At 38.4% G+C, this 8,840-nt stretch overlaps 1 long non-coding RNA gene across 1 annotated transcript in view; it reads right to left on the reverse strand.

The window, feature by feature from the left end:
* LOC135711952 (uncharacterized) overlaps positions 1-8,371 on the reverse strand; it is a 77,356-nt gene extending 68,985 nt beyond the window's left edge. The window contains exon 1 of the long non-coding RNA XR_010518515.1: positions 8,015-8,371. This is a non-coding gene — a long non-coding RNA (uncharacterized LOC135711952). The remainder of the gene's footprint in view (positions 1-8,014) is intronic.
* Between the last annotated feature and the right edge of the window lie 469 nt (positions 8,372-8,840).

The raw sequence follows: 8,840 nt of genomic DNA on the forward strand, positions 1-8,840 counted from the left end.
AAAGTCCGGTACTAATTCCCGTAAGAAAATATCTGAGCTACTAAAGATTGCTAAAGATTGATGGTCAGCAAAATATCAAATAAAATAGCAATTAATTATTATTATAATCTCTTAATCTTATGGCATGATCAAGCAACCGTTTTCTGGGAAGCACTGTGACATATAAGTTATGAAGTTTGAGCTCCATTCCATGCGTCGGCGACACCAATGTTGCCTGCTAAGCCGTTGATTGTGCATCATCATCTGATTATCATTAGCATGACGTCTTAAATCATTTATAACCTTTGTTTACTATCTTCAATCTAAAATAGCTCCAACAAATTTTGTAGCTAAGAAAATTCCATCCACCTCACAGTGGAACTCTTAGTGCATCAAACATGATCAAAACCATTTGATATATGTTTCCATGACAAACAACCTAATGAATAACAAATAATATAGGACAATTTTAAAAGAATATGTGCACAGATTAAGCCTCCCCATTGTGATATCATGCTTTTCTTATGATTTGTTTAGGATTTTGTAAATAAAGGAACTAAATACTTCAATTTATCATCCATTGAACTTTACTCTATCCATTGAAAAAAATTACATACATACTTGATACCACGCCCGTAGCTCTACCAAAAACTGAAGAGAAAAAATAAGTTGAATCGAACATTTTCTCGTTTATATTGAAAGTGGCGTAATACCCTGGACAGACTATGGCTTATATCACGTAATATAGGCTGTCTTGCAATGAGCACTCATACATTGGATTTCCAGTGAAAACTAGATGTATGAGTGTTCATTGCAAGGCAGCCTATATTACATGATATAAGTCATAGTCTGTCCGGGGTATAAGGAACGAAACATCTGCAAGGATTTCTATCAGCATCTAATGCCAGGAAGAATATAACTTTCAAATGTTAGAAGAAATGGCCAAGGGCGTAGCCAGGATTCAAGCTAGGGAGGGGCGAATAAAAATTTACTATGTAAAATTTGGCCGAATGCCATTTCACCGAACGCCATTTCACTGAAAGCCTTTGTGTTGCTGAGGTTAGAGGAGGGGCAGTTGCCTATGGATCTAAGATTGGGCCCATCGCTAAAAATCTGCTATTTATCAATTTTATCTAGATGAACGCGTCATTGGGACGGTACTAATGGATATTTTTGGTCTATATTAAAAATTTAGTCGATTGCTGAATTTATGTATGGGCCAAATTAGGTGCATTTATGCCGACATTACATCCATTTCCCCTATATGTTTTTCATTTTGAGTCAATTTGTAAATATTTATTTCAACCATTGTTTGGCAAATAACAAATTAATTTATTCGCGTTCCATCTCATCTTATCTTCTTCAAAAATCGGTTATGATTGAAAATCACGCGACAGTACCTTGCACGTTTGACGTTAAATCATGGTAAGCGAGCGTAATGACAGTGGAACCGGAAAATCTCGATCTGAGGAAGCTTACTTGTTGGATTGAAAACTAGTTAGAACCAAATCGACTTCGGTTAGACATCTTTATGCCAGTTGTGAAAACTGTCAAAGTTGCCGTTTCCGTTCCGCTTCCGCCCACATTGCGTTTGGGCCTTAACATACACAAAATTGTTAAAATCAAGAACAACAAGTGAAAAGGGCATACAAGCTTTTTGTAAACAAACCTTCTTATGCCCTTTTCTCAACATTAGCGGGTAGGAGAAGCATTCCTCTTCCCGATAATATTGTTGGTTTGCGTGGGCGACCCTCGGTTGGCTAGAAAAGGGCCTACAAATGATTGTTTATAAAAAGCTTGTATGCCCTTTTCACATGTGGCTCTTGAAATACAGTTAATGCGTACCTCTTGTAAAAAGAGTAAACAAATCTTTAGAAAGGCAATAAGCTGTCGAACGATGAAATAAACGTCGCACTCTAAAATAAAATTCTGTATAACAAAATAAACTCAACTTGTATTTTTGGACTTTCGATCTGCTTTTTATTTTATTTACTCCACTGTGCTCCTCCCATGAGATTCGTGTAAGAAAGCTCATCTTATAATATCAGCTTCGAGCAAAAAAAACTAAATGAATCTTAATATGAAAAAGTGGTTTAATATAAACAAGTGGTAAACAGCTACACGGCGAATGATATCGACCACTCATAATCGCAGAATGTGCAGGAACTCAGCGATGAGTGAATTTTCCGGGTGTTTTCCTATGGAAACCTCAAAAATATTCCGGAAAATGAAGCAAATTTACGATAATTTTAACACCACTATCAGGTAGGGGAAATTTTCCCCTATCGGATGGTAGTTTTAACATGCGTGGGTGAGCTACCAGTTCCGTCAAATCGACGATCAAATGCATTGCTAACAAAAGCTGATTCGTCCCTTCTACAAAATAATCGAGAAATAATGATAAACTCACGAGCAAGTTCTCATTTTAGCTTAGGATAAAAAAGGCGTCAATTTTTGAGCGGTGTTGAGGCAAGGAAATGAATATTTTTCATGCAAAATTACTTGAAGATTGAAAGTTATTGACTTCGCACCACTCAGGCATGTATACCCAGTGTATGAATTTGTTTACTGAACTTTTCCCAACGTTTCACTGTTTTCAGTAATAATTTCGGAAAGAATGGCAATATTTGACGGCTTGTGAAGTTTTCATTTTAATGGGATATACTATTGTATCACTTTCACTATTCAGTGAATATTAAAAATGAATAGTAAAAGCACAAACGAAGTGACAGACGACTTACTCGCGAAGAAATCAATTAAAATAATGTGGTTCGCTGTAATAGAATTTTCTTAGAAGCTTATGACATCAGCCACCAGATGGGCTAGTATTTTTGTTTTGATTTGAGCAAAGTTGAGTTTGTGTGCAATGATCTTTGACAGTGTGCAAAGAGTTTATCATTTTGTCATTTTTTATGCATTTCAGTTTTCCCCAGCAGACCTGGGTTCAATCCCAGTCGGCACCGCCGGGATGTTCTGAGGCATAACATCTCTGATCACGACGCCTTCCTTCGGAAAGGAAGTAAAGCCGCTGGTCCCCAGTTCATGAGTTGATGGGTCGATAGGTAGGGTCCAGGTGTGAGAGCTGCCTCCCTGGCGTCGGTACCATTGGTGCTCAGCACGGAGAACAAGATCGACGGAAAACAAATCAAGGAAAAAATGCATTTCAGTTTTGAATAGAGTGAAAATTGCCATTGTTATTGATTCCATCGGAAGTTAAGTTTTTTCTACTGTGAAAACGGAAAAGTCGGAAAAGTAAGAAGCAGTCTATCAGAAACAACTTGGTGAGATCCTTTTGATGTCACCTGTTCAAGGGAGTTTTTAGATGCCACGATCGTTCAGCTACCGCTGAGATGAACTAGCCTACGGCTAGGTAATTATTTTGTCATAAATAAAGTAAATAAAAATCAAAACAAAACGATCAGCTACCGGTTTTATATTGTTTTTAACCTGTAGCTTGCAACCGACTGCATGGAACTACTGGAAACATTGGATTCATATGGTGAGACCTTTCCATCATTAACATTTTATATACCATTTATAACATGGCATATTATTATTGTAATCACATTTATATAGCTCGGAGCGTTTGGCACGGTATGTCCACGCATCTTTCCACCCCTGTGGATTCAAGAAATGCTTAGTTTTTTGAATATTTGTACTTGAACTCGAATCATTGCCAAGATTCATCTTTGCGGCAAATACAACGTAGTAGGCCCGGCCTTTTTTATGTTTGTGTCGTATCTTAGATTTGGTGCAATCATCAATATTGATAAGATAAATGATTGGACCACAGACTAACAGACAATTGCAATTTGATCGACTATCGGATAATTTAAATGTTTCTTAGTTGGTAGTAACACCACCTGTGGCATGCATAGTCAATTCCCTTTCGTTTGACGTTTACACATTACCGTCATCTGTTGAGCGTACTGCCCATTATAGATGTTCTAGCGACGATGTTTTACAGTGAGAAATATTCAATGTGATTGGACATTATCTAACTTTGCTTTCTCGTACTGGCTCCTTTTGTTTTACTTTATATTAGATTAGATTTTCGTACAGTCTAACACTTTCTTACTCGATCTCTCCCTAACTCAATATTCCCCCCAACTCGATGGAAATCTAGGACACTTCGAACACTTTTCCCATAAAAGTTTCCAAAATGTATCTCCGTAACTCGCTATCCTCTCTAACTCGATGGTTCCTTCAATATCAAATACGGAAGAGTTTACAGTGCAACATTTGAGTTAATTTGAGCGCTTTTTGCTATGGTCCATTTTTCACACAATGCTTTCACTCAAAATATCGACACAGTTTGTTCAAGATCCCCCCCAAATGTCTACAATATTTACGAATTCAAGGATAAAGTCTATGTTGTGTTTGAATCCTTGGTTCTTCTGGCTTCCTTCAGAAGCTTTTTCTAACTACCTCCTGAAGTTTCTTCAGATTTTATTTGAAAGATTCTTAAGATTTGTTTGGATTTCGTTTTTCTGACTTCCCCTTATCAAGGTTGCAAAGACTCATTTCAGCTAAAACAATGTTTTTCTAAATTATGAAATAATTAGATGCCATGATCAAATTTTGAATTGGTAGGATACAAGAAGAGGTTGCAAAGAATGTGTTTGACATATTAAACCTGTTTATTTCACTTCATGAGAGTCACAATCAGCGATTTTTCACAAACTCACTCACTCACTCAGCAATCAGCAAATCGCTGATTGTGACTCATAGAAAGCAAAATTTACAGGTTTTATGTTTCCAACGCATACTTTGTAACCTCTTCTTGTAAGTTATAAGTAAAACATGCCATCATACCATCTTTTGGTTTTGTTATTCCGAAAAACATTATTTTAGCTGAAATGAGTCTTTGCAACCTTGCCCCTTATACTGCCTTCCGTCTACTCCCCGAAGTTTATTTTTATATTTTCAAGAAAGCTCTTCCAATTTTCCCCGGCAATTTCATTATTCTTCCCGCGGAACCTTGTGCTTGTTATCTATGATGCTTCCTACAACTTCCCCCGGAAGAAAGTTCCAACTTCAACTAGAGGTTTCTTTCGACCTCCTAGAAGTGATTCTGGTTTCCTCCGGCAGTGAGTTTTTTTTCAGACTTCCTCCAGAAGTTTCTTCTGACGGCTACCAGGAGATTTTTGCAATTTATCCTGAAATTTGCTTGATGTTAATGAAACGGTCGTGATATTCTCTGATCTTCATCTCTAAGTTCACGAAATTTTATTGAAATTTATGATCTGCATTGATGTTCTCAAAATTTACTCTCTAGGATCAAAAAACTTCCTTAAAGTTCAAAACTTTACTGTAGCTCTCGGAACTTTCCTGAAGTTTTTAAAAGATCTCTGAATGCTTAAGATTTTCCTAAGCAACATCACTGAAGTTTTCAACCTTGACCTAAAAAGGTCTGAACTTCCTAGATTTTTCTGGAGTTCCCTGAACTTCTCAGAACTTCCAAAAAAGTTCCTTTATTTTCCTGAAATTAATGGAAGTGTCTTGAAGTTCTCTGATATGTAAACATTACGTATAAAATATGTATCACGTAAACAATACGTAAAAAATATGTACCACGTAAACAGTACATTTAAAAACCAACATGCTAAAATGTCTAAAATATATGTAAATATTAGGATTCAGCTATCTTATGTCATTTTAAATATATATATATTTTTTTTTCTAATTTGGCAGATTTTTTGAGTCAAACATAGTAATTGACGGGCGCATATACCTAGATAGATATTTCTGCACCCAGTAATTTTTTATTAAAAATTTCAAATCAGTTTTGAGAGCTTAGTAACTGCCATGACATTCCCACTCACAACGGCAAAAACTCATTCAAGCTTTAAACTCATAAAACCGCTCAAACCGAAATTGATAGCATGCTTATGCACGTTGTGTTAGTTTTCCATCGATTGATGTAAAAAACAACAGTTATAACAGCGGCGTCAGTTGTGTAGTGGTAAGCGTGACTGCCTCTCACTCCAAAGGACCTGGGCCCAGTCGGTGCCGTCAGGATTTTTTGAGACATACAATCTTTTATCAAGGAAAGTAAAGCCGTTGGTCCCCGGTCCATAAGTTCATGGGTCGATATGTAAAGTCTAGGTGCGGTTGCTGTCTTCCAGGTGTTGGTAGCATTGGTACTCAGTGTGGAAAACAAGATCGACGGAAAACAAATCAAGGAAAAAACAGTAATAACATGGGATTCGCCAGAGCAATGCATTTTTTAACAATCGGTGATTTTTTCACAGTTGAATTTTGCAGACGCGAATAAACTCATTCATGCATGAGATTTGAGTATTTCCGAATACCGCTTTTTACTTTTTTATTTACATTTACTTGATTTTTACTAAGTGTGTACTCTTAGGAGTATTTCTAAGAAAACTTGAGGAAAGTTTCAAAGAAATTTTCAACGAAGCTTTGAGGTAAATTTCAAAGAAATACGATGTATCATTTCAAGGTTGTTCCTGCAATCATCTTTAGAGAACTTAAAGAAGACATTCTAGGGAATTCTGAGAAAAATTTAAAGGAATTCACGTCTACAAAAAAAATCCTTCAAAAATCTACAAATTTCCCGTTGAAGTCCTGGAAAATTATGGAAAACTCAGTGAATTTTATCAAGCATAATGAGTAGACACCCTGGATGTGATTTTGAAAATAATTATGATAATTTTTCGTTCCTTACAATCTTAAAGCTCTAACTCCGAAATTTTCATTTTTTTTTCTCAGTCCAGAATTCAATCCTTCCTGATTTACAGTTACAACCTAATTCATAAAAACGTCATTCGCTTCCATCCATAATCCACTGCTACTTAAAACACAGACAACACATTCAATGTATTTTTCATGCGTATACTCCTAATCCTAAATTTAAATCGGCAGTTAATCTACTGAACTATTTACGAACCATGGATCACAGCGAAGCCCTTTCAGAAAAACTTTATCATCGTCAAGTCCATCAACCAACAAGTAAGTCACGATTGATTCCGCTCCATAAATTACAAGCAATTGTGTAACGATTAAACGAGTCCAAACGTTCGACGTTGACCCATCCATCACCTAGCACTTCCTTTCCTTGTCGACCCAGAGTCACGCGCGGAACGGGACCCACTCCAAAGGCCAGAACTCACACACACGCAAGAAGAGTAACGACGTCGAGCCAGCAACAGTCCGCCGTCGTTGGTCGAAGCGAAAACAAAAATGCATTTCAATCGATCCACTGCACATTTGCAATTCACTGTCACCGCCTATATTAAGGGCCAGGGGGCCAATAGCAGCTTATTGTGGTAATATTAAACAGACCTACACTGCAACAAAATGCTGCTCGTATCATACAAATCAATACAAATAAAAAGAAGAAGAAAAAGTACGCCGATAATGCAAAACCGCAGCTCAAACGATTCTTACACCAGACCGGTTCGAGAAGTGATGCGTTTTGAACTAGAGCGAACGAATGGAATGCTCTATGTGTTCCACAATTTACAATCATCTTTCGATCACACGGATACTGCACACTTGTTGGTATTGGATTTATAGGGAATATTTAGCACATAGTCAATAACAACGAAGCTACAAAACCATCCTATTTTTGTTCAAAGTCATGCATGTCGACAGTAACGGGTTTGAGTGATGGGAAGTTCGTCATCTGTTCAGTGGCAGAGCAGTCGATATCAATGTAGGTAACCTCCTTTCAAATGACTACCCTTATCACCGTCTGGTCTGTCGAAGAGCAGTATTGTATGTGAATTACTTTCCCTGAGCATTGTTGCTACCACGCGACTTCCATGGACATACTCTACCCCAATAACGAGAATCGTAATCTTACTGGCAACACATGGCCCAATCTCGAAGCTCGGAGCTCACACAGCTCTAGGTCATCATAATATTCATGAATAAAATTGCAATAACGGTCCGGCGCGAAATGTACTCGCATGATGTGCTCTGCTCACACAGCTCAACTTAATTGAATTAGTGCAATGTGAGAAAACTATCGTCCAAAAATAAACCACCGCATCTTGAACTGTGAACTCACCGTTTAATTCTTGCAAACACCCTGCGAGTGACCAAATTGAATTAAAATCAACTGAAACACGTTTGTAAGAGCGACACGCCGGTAAACAGATTCAAATTGAATTCAATTTACACACTGGACGCCAGACGCGGTTTTCTTCCGTTCACACACAATACCGACTCTAACGATCGACCGCCAAGTCTTTGTTCTTAGAATCTACCACCGATAAGCTCCAAACAGGCTTCAAATCAGGCACGTCCGGACGCCTTCGCGCACGCACTAGAACTGAAACTGAAATGAACGGGCCGCGCAAAGAATCTTCCTTATTGGCGACGTTCAGTAATAGTAGTACACTGCCACCCCCTCAGCCAACGAACGTCTAGCAGTGATCCACTCGAGTCGACCTGATCGAGCTGTAAGATCAACAATGCTCAAATTGCTTCTAAAATCGCGGCCTGGGAGAGAATTTTCCAAGCTAGCGCGCGCTCCGACGGTCCCACGAGAACCCCGCTCATAAGGATACTCATGACTACTGACCGCTGAGTGAACAACTACCGACGACGACTGGCTCTCGACAGAGTAGAGGAGGGAGAGCCACCCGTCCCAAGCACTCTGTTCTATACCTAAAACGCCACCGCCCTGCCTGCCCGGTCGAGTGCTACTTCCTTCGCTCGCCACCCCGTTTTTTTTTTTTCACGGTAGTACTCTAAAAGATGCGAATTTGTGATAAGTATTGTAATCGATACCAAAAGATCCCAACTACTCTGGCATTATCCCCGCTAGGTGTCTTACTCACCACATGTTTTCTGTTTTTATTCTTTGCTTCGTGCTTTCTACGCGGCCGCGT

The sequence above is a fragment of the Ochlerotatus camptorhynchus genome, unplaced genomic scaffold, assembly GCF_037179485.1.
Source record: "Ochlerotatus camptorhynchus isolate MF236.1 unplaced genomic scaffold, CSIRO-AGI_Acam_v1.1 ptg000038l, whole genome shotgun sequence".
Classification (NCBI taxonomy): domain Eukaryota; kingdom Metazoa; phylum Arthropoda; class Insecta; order Diptera; family Culicidae; genus Ochlerotatus; species Ochlerotatus camptorhynchus.